Here is a 17,885-nt window from a genome sequence, read left to right as displayed (position 1 = left end):
AGGCTGCGAGGATGGCAAGACAGCTTCTCCCAGTTTTGCCGGAGCTGCTGGACGAGGTGTCTGTCTCGTGGAGAGACCACCCGTTCAGCATTAAGTCCCCGATCTAGGGAGCGTCCTCTTTGGATTTTGAGGGCATGGAGAAGCTCGGCTTGCTTCGCATGCCTCCTATGGAGCCGCTTGTTGCAGCCCACCTCCAACCACGGCTGTCTTCGGCATCTAACAGGACACTGCCGACAAAAGCAGATCGTTTTCAGTCAGCAATGACCGAACGGGCTTACAAAGCGGCGGCTTTGTCTGTAAGGGCACTCGATGTCTCATCGATGCTGACTGCTTACCAAGCAGAGCTGTGCGAAGACATGACAAATAAACCTGAGCCTGCTGTGTGGGATGAAATGACCGCCATCACGGACATTTTCCTCCGCGTGCAGCGCTGTGCGGTCCAAGCCACGGGTAAGTCGCTTGGGATGATGGTGGTGCAGGAGAGAGCCAGGTGGCTTAACCTGACGAACCTACCAGACTGGGAGAGGACGAGTAAGAGTAAGACAACGTTTTGGACATGCCAATTGTCCCCGAAAGCATATTTGGCACTGCTCTGGCTTCGATGCAGCAGCGGTGTGAGGCCAAGAAAAGAGAAGACGAGGCTCTCCAGCTCTGTCTTACCCGGAAGGTCCAGCAGCCACCTCCGACGGCCCTCAACAAACCTTCACTCAGGCTGCCTCACGACCCTCCCAATTTAAGATCCCAAAACGGCATAAGCCTCAGCCTGCCCCGGGTCCCCCACCCAGGCACGAGGCGAGGACGAGCTGGCCAAGAAAGTCCCCAGCTCCGACAGCGGCTGCACCGGCACAGCCGGCCCAGACCTTTGGTCATCAGGCGAGGAAGAAGAAGAGAGCGGCCTGACAGCCTTCCCTCCTCTCCTCGGTGGAAGAGCTGGAAGTTCCCTGTTCTCCTGCTCCACCTGTTCTGCGCTGGACTGTGCTTCCGGAGGCCATCCATGCCCCCAACTCCCCGTCGCCTTGTGTGATGTCCAGACGACATCCGGTTCACGCCATGGGGAACGTGGACTTTATGTTGGAGACAGCAGGTTCTGCTGCCCGTCTAATTCACACAAGCACATGTCCATGTTTTTCAATAAAGCATATTCCACTGTCGTTTCCAGGCTTGACGCCAAGGGCGCAATCAAAAAAGATGAAAAGAAAAACAATAAACAGTCAGGTGACTGTGCCGGTTCTGAGGGGGGCTGTCACCTTTCTCAACAAGCGGACGGTAACCGAGTCTGTCAACGCATTATCACCTCGCGCATGCGCAGTGTCGGCCGAGGTTGTCAGTCAGGGGTACTATCGTGTTCAGACACTAGAGGGCCCCATAACACAACTAATAAAGGCACAGAGAGCCGACAGCAGGGCAGAGGCCACTTCTCCTCTCACTCTCATGAGCGAGAGGTGGAAAGCGCTCACAAGCTCAGCTTGGGTGTTGAGGACGATATCACGGGGCTACAGACTCCAATTCGCTGTCACCCCCCCCTCACTTCTCGGGCATTGTGCATTCACAAGCCTGGGGAGAGTCGGCCCGTATTCTAGAGCAGGAGATTTTCTCGCTGTTAGAAAAGAAGGCCATCAATATAGTGCCTCCCGAACAGAGTCAGAGCGGCTTTTATTCCAGGTATTTCCTCGTCCGCAAACGGGGAGGGAACGGAATTCGCCCTATCCTGGATTTAAGGGCTCTGAACAAATACCTAAGAAAATACTTGTTCAGAATGCTCACTCACGCATCTCTGCTGCGTCTCGTGCGTCAGGGTGATTGGTTCACATCAATCGACCTGAAAGACGCGTATTTTCACATCCCAGTATATTATCCACACAGGAAATATCTGAGGTTCGCTTTTCAGAGTGTCTGTTACGAGTACAGAGTACTTCCCTTCAGTCTGTCTCTCAGTCCACGGGTGTTTGTACGATGTACGGAGGCAGCAATCGCCCCGTTGAGACAACAGGGCATTCGCCTGGCAACCTATTTAGACGACTTGCCCCTTCTCGCACAGTCGGAGCAGGAGGCTATTACGCAGACGAATATCCTCGTGAAACACCTGCTCGACCTGGGTTTTGTAATAAACACAGAAAAGAGCATGTTGTCCCCAGCTCAGACTGTACTCTTCCTGGGCTTATGCCTAAATTCAGTGTCCTTCACAGCCCGCCTGTCAGCGGAGAGAGTGAAAGCTTTCAGGGCTTGCCTTGCTCATTTCCGCCCATGCAAATATGTTCTCTTCAGATCATGTCTGCGGTTACTGGGGCTCATGGCGTCAGCCATCCTGGTGGTACGACTGGGCTGCTTACACATGAGGGATTTTCAGCGCTGGGTAGCTGCTCTCAGACTGGACCCCTGTGCGTCATGGCGCACGGAGAGTGATGGTCACTGTGGAATGCGTAATGGCACTGCGCCACTGGCTGCACCCGGTTTTTCTAGTACGGGGCGTACCTCTGGGTGCTGTCCTATCACGGAAAGTGGTCACCACAGACGCATGTCTGACGGGCTGGGGGGGTATATACGAAGGCCGACCTGTGAGGGATCTCTGGAGCAGAGACCTCCAACGGTCACATATAAACTATCTGGAGCTTTTAGCGGTGTTTCTCACCCTAAAACGTTTTCTGCCTTTTCTCAAAGGACATCATGTCCTCGCGAGGACAGACAACACAACCACAATATCGTATATAAACCGTCAAGGGGGTTTGCGTTCTCTCCAGTTACACATGCTGGCATGCAAACTGATACTATGGAGCTGCGGCCGTCTCCTTTCTCTGAGAGCAACGCACGTACCGGGGGTGATCAACCTCGGGGCAGATCTGCTGTCCAGAGGTGCACCACTATATGCAGACTGGACTCTACATCCAACAATTGTGAGTCAGTTGTGGATACGTTACGGCCGAGCCGCGGTAGGTCTGTTCGCGTCAAAAGAAAACGCTCAATTTCAGCTGTTCTTTTCAATGCGCGGTCTAAACGCACCGTTAGGCGTGGACGCGCTCGCGCACGCTTGGCCGCCGGTCCTTCTGTACGCGTTCCCACCCCTGGCTCTAATACCTCCGACTCTGGCCAGAGTGAGAGAGCATCGCCACACGCTGATCCTGATATCTCCGCACTGGCCTGCAATGTATTGGCTGGCAGAGATATATTACCTGCTGTGCAGGCAGCCGTGGCAGCTCCCGTTACGCAGGGACATACTGTCTCAGGCGGGGGGGACGATTTTTCACCCACACCCGGAACGCCTGGCACTATGGGCCTGGCCCGTGAGTGGTATAATTTGAGTACAGTGGGGCTTCCTCAGAAGGTGATAAACACTATTCAGAGTGCAAGAGCTTCCTCCACCAGGTCTCTTTATGACTGTAAGTGGAGGGTGTTTGAGGAGTGGTGCCTCCAAAAGGGACACGTCTCTTTTCAATGTCCTATCGGTGTGATTCTATCATTTCTACAGCACCTGATTGATAAACACAGAGCTTTCTCTATGATTAAAGTCTACCTGGCTGCTATTGCTGCATGCCACGTGGGTTTTGAGGGAAAGACGGCTAGCCAACATCCCTTGGTCTGCCGTTTTATGAAAGGGGCTCGCAGGCTCCTCCCTGTTTCCAGGTCACTGGTGCCCTTATGGGACTTGGCAGTGGTTTTAGATGGGCTCACTCGACCTCCATTTGAACCCCTGTAAGAAGTTGACATGAAACACCTGTCACTGAAGACAGTGTTGTTGCTGGCTCTGGCATCTGCCAAGCGAGTCAGTGACATTCATGCGCTCTCTGTACACCCTTCATGCACTCAGTTTCCCCCGGGACAAACAAGAGTGTTGCTGAAGCCCAACCCTGTTTTTGTGCCCAAGGTGGTTGGCTCATGCACCCCCATTGACCTTGCGGCATTTCCTTCACCGTTGTGTTCTTCTAGAGAACAGCTGCCGAATTTGCTGTGCCCAATTTGTGCCTTGCGCACCTATGTGAACAGGTCAAAAGAGTTTCGATGCAATGACCAACTCTTTGTATCCTGGGCTAGCCCTCATAAGGGCAAGCCCGTTACCAGGCAACGACTCTCCCACTGGATTGTGGAAGCGATAGCTCTGGCTTATACGAGTCAGGGTTTGTAGGCACCAATGGGCCTGCATGCTCATTCTACTCGTGGCCTGGCGACATCCTGGGCTTTGTTCAAGGGTGTTTTCATCCAGGACATTTGTGCAGCAGTGAGCTGGTCTTCACCGCTCACCTTTGTCCGTTTTTACAGATTGGATGTCTCTGCTCCAAGTGTGGCCCATGCAGTGCTGGGCCCCGTGTTGGGACAGAGTTCCACCTGTTGAGTACTGATTTTTGTTGATTTTCGAGATAAGCATGTCTAGCAACACGGTAGTGTCGAACGGAGTGTTATGAATGAGAACTATAGGTTACTAACGTGGAGTGGAGCAGGTCACGCGCACCTGACGCAATTTGTTTTTAGTATTTTTCGCTCTGTTCTCTTTTTTTAATAGAGGGTGCATAACATTCAACTTCCCCGAAGATCCCGACGCGAAGCCTGAAGGGTAAACATACCAGGTTTACTAATCTACCCGCACAATTTGTCTGGTGTCGGAATGTCTCGCTATGTTAGTACATTCTTAAAAAACAAAACACCATTTAATTTCGGGTTGAAATGTGTTGTAACTGCGTTACTGAGCATTGTTACGGGTAATATATTACCCATATTTCATTAGTAATGCGTTACATAACTTCGTTACAGCAAAAAGTAATATATTACTGTAACTCCGTTACTTTTGTAACGCGTTACACCCAACACTGCTCAGCATCCCCTCCTTCCCGCGTCCATTCGCAATGTCTCGCTGTCTCGCAGACCCCACACAGCAAGCAGGAAATGAACCCAGCTCACACTGTCTGCTTCTCACAGCAGCGAGCCGCACAACGTCCCGCCAACACGGCACCCAGACCCCACGCAGCATTCTCATCTGTTTGTCATTACTGGTGTCGTTTTCTGGTTGCTAACGCCATTGTAACACATAATCACTGATGTTCCGCTGTAACGGTGGTGATCTCATCAGAACAGAGTGGGCGAGCTGACCAATCAGAGCACAGTGGGCTCATGGGGGGTGCAGGAGCTCCAACAAGCCGTTTAGGACAGAGAGTGAATAAATATGCTATACAGAGATGCTGTATGAGAAACCAATGTGAGTTTGGAAAATTGCACAATATAAATCTATTTTAGTATACCTCAACAATGAATGCGTTGTCCTGAGTGTGCCTTTTACCATGTGTCTTATGCATATAGTGACGACGTCTTCGTCACAATGTACTTTCATTATGTTGTCCCTAAAAGGATAAACATATAAGTAAACATGCACAAACACAACACAATTCTGTACTTATTTCACCCTGAGGTTGTTTTTTATTGGAGTTAATCCTCCCTGCAGGACAAGTGAGCTTCATTTATCCATATCAGGATCTGCTGTGCTTCTGTCAGTAGTATTCATCTTCCAGGTTAGGTCGATAAGGATCTTCAGAGTCTGGTGGCAGGGGAAGAGGGAGGGGCCTCTCACCGTAATCTGCAGCAACATATTAAAACAAACAGATTAATGTATAATCTACTCAAATAAAGTTTGATAGTGTTCTGTCTGTTTTATCAATGTTCCTCTGTTCAGTGTCTGCCTTGGTAGCTTGATAATTTGGTTATTCAAATGTGGCTATCTTACCATCTGTAAGGCTAATGTGCTGTTTGTGAAGGCCGGGGTCAAAGAGCAACTTTAACTCTGCTGTACCTTCATCAGTTCTGCTGTAAAACACACAACATCAGATAAAAACAGTGAAGGTAACATCATCCCACTGTGGGGGTCGCTGGTATCAGAAACTATTAAACTGTCTTGTACATGCATAACAACCTGTATGGACAATATTCTGAGAACGAAACTACTACAATTGCAATGTGAAATGTAGTGTTTTCCACACCGCACAACGCAATGTAAGCAACCTTTTAAAGACAATGCCCTGCCCCCAGGTATACATTGCTTTTTTTGTATGTTTTACTCTAAAGTTTAAAGTAGAAGACTTTGAACAAGTGATTATGACCATAAACTGGTAAGGAAAGTGTTTACTGATGTAACCAGAAGGGTTTCCTCCCGCACCTTTTATAACCTGATACTGCTTCCGTGTGTTCTGTCAGTTTTCCCCATATCCAATAATCCCCTGTGTCCTACACAAAAACACCCTCCTACTAACTACACTGTTAGTCTTTTATGAGATAGATATCTAGCAGAATTAAATACATCCACAAATAGTAGGTAGATCCCAATAGCAAAGCAAACAGAGAATTCAACTTTTTAATTAAAATACTGCCATGAGGATCTTCTTATTAAAAAAAATTAACTCCCCATCATGTCTAAGCAGAACACAAATTCAGTGTCTTCCTGGAGAAGGGCCTTACAGTCTTTTGAGGATATTAACAAAAAGAAGCACGTACCTGCTTAGCAAAGGTGCAGAAAGGCCTTGACCAAACACAAAACAGATCATAAGGAGTGCAATAATGTGTTGACTGATCCTGTCTGACGCCATTGTTAACACAACTTCTTGGCCAAACTGCATCAACAACTCCAGATTCTAGAATTCATATTTGTTAGTTTTCAAAAAATAATAGTTACCTATTATTACTATTATTGCTCCTTTTAAATTGAATTTTAAAACATAATCACACAAAACAAAACACAGAATCACAGCACCTTTTTCAGTTCTAAAACAAACACATTGATCATGCTGTTATGATAGCTGCAGGTGGTAAATCAAGTCAAACAACAAAATTATACCAGCAGAAATTCAAGGGAAAAATTCTGGATTACATTCGGTTAAACTGTTAAAACATACGACTGAATAAATGGGTTTGAACTCAAATGCACGACAGGTTTTAACAAAAAAAGGTTTATTCAAACCAAAGCTCGACTACAATGGTATACAAAACGAAATCACTCTTAACGAGGAAAAACAGTATCAAAACAAAGTAACTCTTAATGAGGAAAAAAACTAACAAAACAAAATCACTCTCAATGAAGAAAAATTGTTGTTCCAAATAACTACACGTAACACTCCACAGCAACACAAACCGCAAGTGTAAAGTAGATCGGTCTAAGAGTTGTTTTTATAATTGTTACTCAGACATGCATACACACATACACAAGCTTCTGTCATTGTAGTATGAAGATTTCTGTCAGTGCATGATGGTGCCATAAGGGTTTCCTGCAGTTTGTTGTTGTTGATTAGCAAACATCCCTGACTACACTTTTATTAATAATTATCTTTGGTGGTTGTGTTATTGCTTTCAAACAGCGCTAGTGGCGTATGCTAAGAGACCACAGATATGACTACAATAAAATACGGTTGTGAAGAGAGGCTGTTTTCCCAACATTATTTCAAAGTGTTTAGTAGTGTTGCTCTTAACATTGCTCATCTGTTAGTCAAATGCAAATTGGTTGGACTTAAGCCAACATAATCAGAAAACCAACACACTCCAGGTACCATGTTTCCCCAGGAAATGTCAGTGTCACCTACCGACCAAGTGCACAAATGAAAAAAGGAGGAACGTGGCGGGCTGACTATAGGTAACCCCTTTTTTCTACGCTTAAAATTGTTGTAATTTACCCGGAATTCTTACCAGACTTTTACCACATCAACACATTAGTTTAAAGTGGACCTATCATGCTATATTTGAATAATTTTGTTTAGGACCATACCTATATAAGGCATATTTATACTTTTTATTTTTCAAAATACCAAACAGATCATGCATTTTAGCCATTCCTCATTTCGTTCAATTTAACACTGTCTTTGTATGGGCTGATTCTGTGAGAACAGCACCATCTACAGGCCTGGCATATGTACATGGTCGTTTGCTTGTGCCACACACCTGAAACCCATAGAACAGCTGTTCAAGAGAGCTATCTAGGTGTTTGACAGAAAGCACCAGTCATACCACCACTGTACCATCCTTGAAAATCACCATTTCTTGAGTTTTGACAATTTTAAGTCTTTTAAATAATATTTACATGGGCTGGCCCCCCTCCCCTTAGGGGAATTCATCCACAGAAAACACACTGGACGCAGCACTAGGTCAGAAACCAGAGGAGACTGTGAAGTCTACCACAGACGGACCACCTTTGGACAAAATGTCCTCTCCATTAAAGGCAGCTCATTGTGGAATAGCCTCCCAACTGAGATACGGGATTATCCCACTCTCAATAGTTTTAAAGGTCAATTTAAAGAATGGTTGAGCAACAAACAGACGTGTAATCACCGCTAAATAAATGCACTTTAACACAGGGGGATCTCCTCTTGCACTTAATGTAGCGCTTTTATCTTATCTTGCACTTTATATATCATAGCTGCTACATTGTACTGCCATGTGGTAAATGCTTGTATGCTGCTCATGCTCTTTCTGCATATCATGTATTTATTTTTGCTGTATATATAAATGTCATGTTCTGATATGCTGTATGTGACGGGACTACAGATGGAAATTAGCTCAAAGCTAAAATCCGGCTCATTTACACTTGTAAGCATTATTTTTGTTTTAAAGTGTTCATCAATGTGCACTACGGTGGCCCTGAAGAAAATTAAACATTAAAATATGTTATCGATGTCTCCATTCCCAGTTTTCCAGCAAAACGATTCAAGCCCTTCTTAGACTTGACACAATATACAAATGTTCGCTTTATTCAATATTTTTAATTAAGAAATAAACGTAAGTATAGTTCATTAGTGTAACACAAATTACTTTAATCAATTCACTTATTAAATGTATTTAGGACAGATCACTGGCGGCACATATCGGACCCGGGCCGGGGGGCGGGGCCATATGACCGGGCCCTTTAAACCCAATAAAGCTTGACAAAAATATCGGGAGTCCGGGGTGGTAATCTGACGCTCGTGCGTAAAAAGTCGCTCAATCAGTAAGATTACAATTTAAAACAATGTTTGAAAGAAAAGTAACTAAAGAAAAGGTGTAATATTTAAGATTTCGTTTCTGCAAAGGGTATAGAAACGAAATATATATCAGAGATAATAATGATATAACATGACATAAAGTCCAACAAACCACAAGGACAACGAAAACATAGCCTAATAAAATGACTACATTTCTGACACACCATTCACCATGGACAGCCAGCCGCCACCATGAAAGCACAGCAGTGTAAAATTGGCATGGCGGCCCATACATTCACGTACAAGTAGGCTACTGTACAAATTAAATTTGAAGTGTACTCACCACTACTTGAAGGGCACTCGGCGACCCTTGCGCTCCGCGAACTCGTCCACAATCCGCTGTATGTCCAATTTCTTGGCTCGGTCACTTTCGATGGACAGCAAGGCCAGTCCACTCAGTCTCTCCTGTCCCATCGTGCTCCTCAAATAGTTTTTGATGAGTTTTAATTTGGAGAAAGAGCGCTCGGCGGTTGCCACGGTGACAGGAAGAGTCAGAAATAAGATGAAGGCTGTGCAAACCTCACTGAATGTAGATGTTACTGCTGGGTTGTAAACAATGAGCATTTTTACCAGATCCGCGACAGATTTTAGTTTTTGTATTTGGTCCCTGAAACAGGTTCTGAAAGAAAGCAGCTGGCCAGGGAACCTGGCGGCGATGTCCCGACTGTAGTGCTCTCTAAGCCGCTGGGAAGCTTGGTGTAAATCCTCATCCTTTGCTTGTAGTAGTGTGTTGGGGTGAATTGCCTCAAACATGTTCACAGTTGCATTTAAGATGGTGAATCTTTGGGACAGTTGCTGGATGATTATATCGAGACATGCATTGAAAACGGTCACCCGAAAGTTGCTCTTTGCGTCAGTGAGGCGGCTGTCTTCAGAAAGTTCATCAAATTGTCTCTTAACTTTCCTTGCCCTGGTTTTTTCAAACTGTGTTTGACTTCCCCATTTAGTAGCCAGGGCAAGAGTGGCGGACTTCGCCTCATCAAATTGTCCCCAATACTCCACCAAAACACTGATGGCATTTTGCAGTAGAGTAGATGCTTTGAGAATATCCGCGTCTTCTGCTTGCAGTAAATGTGAAGCACAATTTATGCTTTCCAAAATCTTGGTCTGCATGTTGACCAAAAATAGAAAGCTAAATTTGCTTATGGCATTCTTGAGTGCACTTGCTTCATTGCGCTCATCCTTTTTGTCACTGGTAAGGGATATTTTGACGAGGGCTTTTATAATGTCTCCATATCTGTGCCTTAACGCAACAAGCGCATCATGGCGAGATGACCAGCGAGTGGGACATAAGCGTTTTAATGTGATAGTTCTGCTCTCTGGCGTCATTAACTCACGCATTCACAATGCCCATCGTTTGATACTGTGACCAAAAAAGTTGTAGAGCGTCTCTACAGTGTCATAGAACTGCTTCACTCCAGGGACATTTTTAACAGAGTCGTTGAGAGCTAGGTTGAGATTATGAGCAGCGCAATGAACATAGTGGGCAAGGGGCTCATTCTCGGCTATTCTTGCTTGCACACCACTCATATTAGCCGCCCCATCATAGCCCTGTCCGCGACCTTTAGACAGATCTAATCCGTTTTTCTCTATAGAACCAAGGATTTTGTTTTCAAGCTCTGAAGCTGATGAACCTTCAGTCACTTCAAAACCCCAAAAGACTTCATTGATCTGTATATCTGTTGCAATATCCATGCCGTTCTTAACAACAGTTATGTAGCGGTAAACCTGACTCAACTGGTCTATCTTTGACACATCTTGCGTTGTGTCCATGATGACGGAATAAAATGGGGCTTCGTTTATTTCATCAATGATGTCAGCTTTCACACGTTGAGATAATATGTAAATAATCTCATCTTGAATCTGGTGACTGAGGTATTTGACTGACCCTTCTGGTCGGTTGATTAGCTCTTTCAAAACAGGGTCGTAGCGAGCCAATAATTATATTATTGACAAAAAGTTGCCAGCTTTTCCCTGACCTAGAACCTCTCGATGGCCCCTGAATGCCAAGTTGCTTGAAGCTAGAGTGAGAGTTAAATTAACAATGCGCTCCACGACCTGTCTCCAAAATTAGGCGGCATTACGCACATTCCTCTCCATGTCAGCGTCTATTGTGCCGTTGGTTTTCCACTGCTCATATACTACGCATGCACCAAGGTGTATTTGAGTGGATTCATGCCTCTCAATTTTAGTAGAAAGATGTTTCCAGTCTTTTATTCCGTTTACCCATGCATTGTTGTAGAACGGTGCCTTTCGGTTGGCAACAAGCCAGCAAGGCTCACAGTAGCAGGCTAGCAGCAGTCCAATTTTGGGGAATAGCACATCCAGCTACGTGGAAATTTCATCCCAACTTTAGTGGTGGAGGTGTAATGACTTTCTGAAAAGCAACGGTTATCCTTGTCTTTGGGAAATGGACCTTTGGGTTTGCATGGGCCCATTTTAAGGATATATCTTTTGATATTGGCGTCCTCAATGTTTTCAAAATAGTTTGCCCGATCAATCGGAAAACGCTCCAGAGGATAATTGCAGGACACATCATGATCCGTGGTCTGAGTTTCACCCGTAGGAGTAGCGTGAGGAGGAGACCTGTTGCTGCTTTCATTCCCAGTGTCCGGTACTTCTTCACCTTGCGGCGCAGCAGGTAAGGAGCCGGAGGGGGAGGGGTGCGGCTGGTCAAGCGTCAGGCCTGGCTCTCCTCTAGACGAGCAGCTAGCAGCTGCTGAGTCGTCCCTATTATTATTATTATTATTATTATTATTATTATTATTATTATTATTATTATTATTATTATTATCATTATCATCATCACTACAGCCGAGAGACAGAAAAGGAAATAAGATAGGCGGCCGAGCTACACGAAGTAACAACAACCATGATATCAACATTTATCACAAACTCACATTTTCTTGCTGACAGACGTGTGTGTCCGTGATTGTGGCCTACCTGTAAATCTGGCTAACCCTCACTATCGTTGTTGGCGGGCTGGGGCTCGGGGATGAAACACAGCTGGCAGTGGCAACAACTTCAGGTTCATCTCCCGCAGGAGGAGGAGTAGGGCGAAAAAAATATCCATCTAGCTTGGACAATTTGGCTTTTCCTTGGTCCTTTTTATCTTTTTCTTTGCGTTTTGTAGCTCCACTTTTGTGTTTATAACTGCTCATGCTTAGGTAGTGCTCTGTTGAATGACAAGTGATTGATGATGACGTTGACGTTCATTTACGTATGATGTTGATGGACGGCTGTTGATGACGATTTTACCCAAAATACATTTGGAGACAATAGAAGGGATTCACTTGCAATTTTTCATGTTTTAATGTTAAATGTGAGTGTGAAAATAGCAGCACAAGTTCAACTCATATTATAGGCTACAATGCTTTATACCTAATATGACCACGAACGTCAGTGCACTCGGTGGCGCGAGGCAGCAGGGCCCGCCGGCGAATATCTCGGGGGCGGAGCCTGCTGCCTCGGCGACGGGCCCCCATTGGGTCCCGACCGTTCTGGGCCCGGGGAGCCCTGGGTTATGGCTAGAAAGGATCCGTCTAATGTAAATATGACGTCACGTTCTCGTTCTAACTCTCGTTGTAATCAGAGCAGTGGTAACCACTCAAAGTCCTCAAGAGATAGGAAACGACAGCAGTGTGGGACCTTATTGTGGGAAATTACTGAGCACACATACCACCTACAGGATGAGACGTTCATGTGTACAGTCAGGGGTGGACTGGCCATCTGGCATACCGGGCATTGTCCCGGTGGGCCGTTGACCCAATGTGGGCCGGTCCGCTATGGTTTTTTCTTTTTTTTCTCTAAATTCCCTCCAATTGGGCCGGCCAATTGGCTACAGAGGGCTAGCAGTGTGTTGCCAGCATCGACACATATTATTGGTCTATTGTTTGTCATTGTCAATCAATCATGGGCTGACAGGCTCAGAGAGGCCTGACAGTGCTGTCAATCACAACACAAACCAAGGTGGGGCGGGACCTCATGGCATGGGCGGGAGTCGCGGGACGGGCTGCTGCTGAGCTGAAAATGGATAAGCAGAAGAAACGCCCGGGTGGCGCTGAAAAACTGTGACTTAAAAAGCTGAAATCTCTGGAGGTGGAGGCTGCTAAATATTCTAAATTGACGGACCTATTTGGTGCCGGGGTCACCGCCCCAGCAGGTGCTGCTGCGCCGGGAGACGAGCGAGTGGAGGCATAAATGGTAAGTAACGTTAGCCTGGGGCTGGCTAGGCTACATTTTTGAGACATGTCCAAAAAAAAAGTAGAAAACGTTTTTACATTGAATGTGATGTGACCTAATTAACTGCATAGTCCTACTTGTGACAACATATTAGCCCAGAGTTGAAGGGCTGTGAATGTTGGTAGTTGTGGTTGATTTTGTTTAAATATGCCGAATTGATATTATGGGTTATTATTGTTCAGATGATTTAGCTAGGCTAGCTAAGAGCTGCTAACGTCAGCGGTTTCTTGTTGCCATAGCAACAGTAAACATTCACATGGACCAACGAGCTGTAAGTAGAGATGCAGAATCAAGCTGTATTGTAAATACAGATGAGATACTTTGAATTTTAGCACAAAATACAAGTAAACCTATAGGAAATAATTACATTAATTTGCAATATTTGCCATTGAATTTATTGTAATCTTTCAATTCATTTATTGTTTACTGAGGTGATAACTATTTCATAATTTGTGTGTAACTTTAATTTCTGTGTAAATGTGTCAGTTCAGGGAGAGAGCCAGACCAATTCAGGCAGCCCAAAGACTGCACCACCACCACCAGTGGTGCAGAAAGTGTTCTGTAGCAGAGACGGCACCAGTAGAAGGTGGCTGACGTACTGTCCAGAGCGTCACATGCTGTATTGTTTCATCTGCATGGCATTTGGTAAGAGAACTGATAGCAGTCTGTTCATCAGTGGAATGTCAGATTGGAGGCATATACACCATGTATGGTGCTACGCACATGTACTAAATCTGGTGCTTGCAAACACAACCCAGATTTTTATTGAGAGTGGGTCCCTGTTTGCGCTCCTCAATGGCATTGCGGTATTCATCAAAGAGTCATATAAAAGGATGAATGTGTGGGAAGAGTCAGGCCGAAACAAGAGACGTAGACGCCTTGCTCCTATTGGCGAGACACGCTGGTGGGCCAAGCATGAGGCCCTGAAGAAGGTGTTTGGCTCCTTTGGAAAACTGGAAGATGGTCTGTATGTTGATGTGCTGTTGACATTATCAGCTATACAAAAACAGGCAACAGTGAAACCATGTATCCTTGTCATGGCCAGAGGATATGCAGAGTCATTGCTCAAGTATGAGACGATCTTGACTGCTCAAATCTTCCTCCGCATATTTAAACATACCTCTCCATTGTCTAAATACCTTCAGACGGTAGGATTGGACATCCTCTCTGCTCACAGAATGGTGGCATCGACACAGGATACGCTGAAAAGCTTGGGAAGAGATTTTGAATCTGTAAAAAGAGCAGCAGACACATTTGTCAACTGGACAAACACAGAAATCCAAGAGAGAGATGACACAGAAATTGAAGTGGAGGCCACACTGCCACAAAAGAGGAGGAGGTTGAAGAAAGTCTTGCCTGGAGAGATGGCTCAGGATGAGACCCTGGATGATGCAGAAAAATCCTATGAGGTGAATGTGCATAACCGGATCATGGACACAGCAATTGAAGCCATTCATAGGCGCTTTTTAACACACGGCAATCTATATGCTGACTTGGCATGTCTGGATCCCAGAAACTTCCCTCAGCTCTGCAGCAGTGCTCTTCCCCAGTCTGCCCTTCAAGACTTAAGCAAGTGCTTGCAAGGATTTGACAGCAGGGCAACCAAGGAAAATATGTAGGCCGAGTTGAAAAGCTTTGCACTCCAGTGGAACAGGCTGAAGGCATCCCCATTGGCAGAGTACAAAGCAAGAACAGTAGAAGATGGATCAGGTGGTGAGGAGGACAACGCAGAAGAGGTTGAGATAACTCCCATAAGCTTTTGCTCCTGCAAAGAATGCCCTCTGTGCTGCTACCAGATACTTCGCCATTTCAACATGCTAACAGATGCATACCCTGCCCTAGGCCTTGCTTATAAATACCTGCTTACATTATCCCTCACACAGGTGGCTTGTGAGTGCACATTTTCAATTTTGAAGTTTATTAAAAACAGACTCAGAAGCACCCTCTCATCTGATAAATTGGAGGCATTTATGTTGATGTCCACAGAGAAAGACATCCTCATGTCCTTGGACTCTGACTCTGTGATAGACAGACTTGCAGAGAAGAGTGAGCTGCTTAAAAAGCTGGTCCACTGATAAGGCGAGAAATATTTAATATTATTGTTATTATCACACATTATGGATGTAGTAATTCATTATTTGTCATTTTAATTATGCTTTTCAGAAGTTGTATTGTGCTTATGTGTTGATCCTTAATGGTGTGATCATGTAGACTAAATTAGTGTACATGAGTCGTTCTCCCTCTGTTCTATATGTGGACTTGTTCTCTCATTTGGGACCACTGTTAGAATTTGGTAAGTTTATCATGTATTTTTTAATGTTGTATAAATTCATACTTCATCATTTTAAAAAAGTTTTGAAAGAAACGCACATCCCAAAAGTTTTCAACTTTAGGTGCAGGACAGAGGAAAACATTTTATTTATTTTTCAGACTTAATAATGTATCCAATTCCCTCTCAGGTTGACCACTTGACATGTGAGAGCTTGAGGAGTTGTTCCCCCTCCGTTCATGTTCGAGGACTTGCTCTCTCTCTGCGTCCACTCTCTACCTTCACTGCACCAAAGTTTGGCTGTTGAGTCTCCTCTAGTATGGTGAGTTTATCATTTTTTATGTTTTATGAAATCATACTTAATTTGTGATGATTAGAGACTTAATAATGTATCCAATTCCCTCTCAGGTTGACCACTTGACATGTGAGAGCTTGAGGAGTTGTTCCCCCTCCGTCCATTTTCAAGGATTTGCTCCCTTACTTCCTCCACTTCACCACTTTTTGGCTACTGAGAAGTCTATGATTTGTTGAGTATGTCATGTGTCTTATAATGTTATATGAATTCATACTTGATTTGTGATGATGAGAGACTTAATAATGTTTCCATGTCTCTTTTAGGTTGACCACCCGAGAGCCTAAGAAGTTGTTTTCCCTCTGTCCCCTTTTGAGGACCTGCTTCGTCTCCTCCATCATTCACTGGGCCACTTTTGGGTTCCTGAGCTTATTTCATGTGGTGAGAGGAATGCAATATGTGTATGTTTAAAGGTTTGTGTGAAGAAACATACTATATGTGTTATAAAATGACAATTGGTAATTCATAAATGTCTCTTTATATTCTCTGCTACCATTATCTCCTGTCAAACAGGTTTTCCTGACCTGCTAGAAGTTCTTCTATGATGCTTGAGTCATCCATCATATCTGAGAGCTTCGTCTTGACTTTGTGAGTTTATTATGCAACTTGTTTTGTCTCAGATTGAAACAAAAGGTTTGATTATGACTATTTCCTGGCTGAAGATTTTCATATTGATGGTTTTAATTTCAAACATCTGCATATCTTTTAAGTTCAATTAACAGTTATGCAGGTAGGCCTTAGGGCTCTTTTGAGACTTAAGTCATCCTTCATGACAGATACATTTGTTCACTAAGTGTCACTACGTCACAATATGGCTACATGGCTACTTATATTTGTCAGTACACAGATACTGAGTACAAGTTATGTTTGCAGTTCCTTGCAGGTCACAAATTTGGTGAGGAGTGGAGCTGGCTGGCTGCGGACGAGGAAGTATAGAGCAATACATACTTGGGCACATACACGTATATCAGAATGCATATCTATTCAGACCTGTAACCCATGTCTTACACTTTTCACACAGCTATATATATATATATATATATATTTTTTTTTTCAATCCTCTATTTATGGTTTCATAATGAGTGAGTGAATTTCAGCTCTAATGCTGCTACTGTCCGTAATATGTTTCTATTTAGATTATTTGTCAGGATATTTTTTTGTTATTATTGTCCGAGTCTGGTTTTAACCAATACTGGGCTTACACCAAAAGATTTTCACAGTCACAGACTAAAAACTGAAAGGGTAGCATAAGGGTTCTTCCCGTTAGTCTTGTCCCACTCCTAGTCATTACATAACTTCTGTTGTGATTTGACACTATAATGAATAAAGATTGATTGATATAGCTGTCAATTTTAGTCCTTGAGTTCATAGTTAAGTGCTTCATTTGTTAACTGCTATCAAGGAATATGACTCTCCTTTGTAGTATGCATGAGAGAAGATGCCGCAAGATTAGTGGACTTCTATGTAGTGTCCGCTGATAATCTAGTGGGCTGGTCTGGACAGAAAATGCCAGGGCTGAATTTTTGTCCCAGTCCACCCCTGTGTACAGTTATATCAAGACTAAATGATATTTTGGAGGACGTAAAGCAACACACCCCACATGACAGTAGTCTTCCTCTCACCTTCACGCCCCCCCAAACACAAAAGGCAGAAGAGGACCATAACACCTCTCAGTACCAGCCATCGTAGACAACCTTTTTCAGGCCGGGTGGGTCATAAAGCTGAGGTCATGAGATCCAACTACAGAGTGGACAGCTTGAACAAGATTTTAAAAGCTAAGTCCCCAGAGTCTAATGCGGGAGGAGCAGGCAGGGGTACGAAGAGGAGGATAGATGCTTTAGGTAAGAACAAAGTATATTTACTTTTGCCATCTCCTCTATATTCACAAAACACAGCCAATCATCCATTCCAATCCTATGTGACATGGCACAGTTCATTTCACTCCAATATAAACTGATATAAAAGAGACCATTAGTCTTCTCATTGTGCTTATTGCTGTGGATAGGTGTTAACTATTGTTGTTGTATTGTATCATATCAAAAGT

At 44.4% G+C, this 17,885-nt stretch overlaps 1 long non-coding RNA gene across 7 annotated transcripts; it reads left to right on the top strand.

Annotated features, from left to right (window-relative positions):
• Positions 1-12,747: 12,747 nt before the first annotated feature.
• LOC307029245 lies at positions 12,748-17,383 on the top strand. Of its 7 annotated transcripts, XR_013805267.1 has the most exons (7): positions 12,748-13,181; positions 13,460-13,491; positions 13,707-13,865; positions 15,680-15,811; positions 15,898-16,020; positions 16,108-16,222; positions 16,355-17,383. It is a non-coding gene; the product is annotated as an uncharacterized lncRNA (long non-coding RNA). The 7 variants fall into 7 exon arrangements; XR_013805268.1 differs by lacking the exon at positions 13,460-13,491 and having other exon boundaries at positions 12,759-13,181; XR_013805269.1 differs by lacking the exons at positions 13,460-13,491; positions 13,707-13,865 and having other exon boundaries at positions 12,995-13,181.
• Positions 17,384-17,885: the final 502 nt, after the last annotated feature.

This window comes from Notothenia rossii, assembly GCF_949606895.1.
Source record: "Notothenia rossii genome assembly, chromosome: 2".
In the NCBI taxonomy this organism is placed as follows: Eukaryota; Metazoa; Chordata; class Actinopteri; order Perciformes; family Nototheniidae; genus Notothenia; species Notothenia rossii.
Note: the sequence above shows the minus strand (reverse complement) of the source record. Positions and strands in the feature narration are given on the sequence as shown.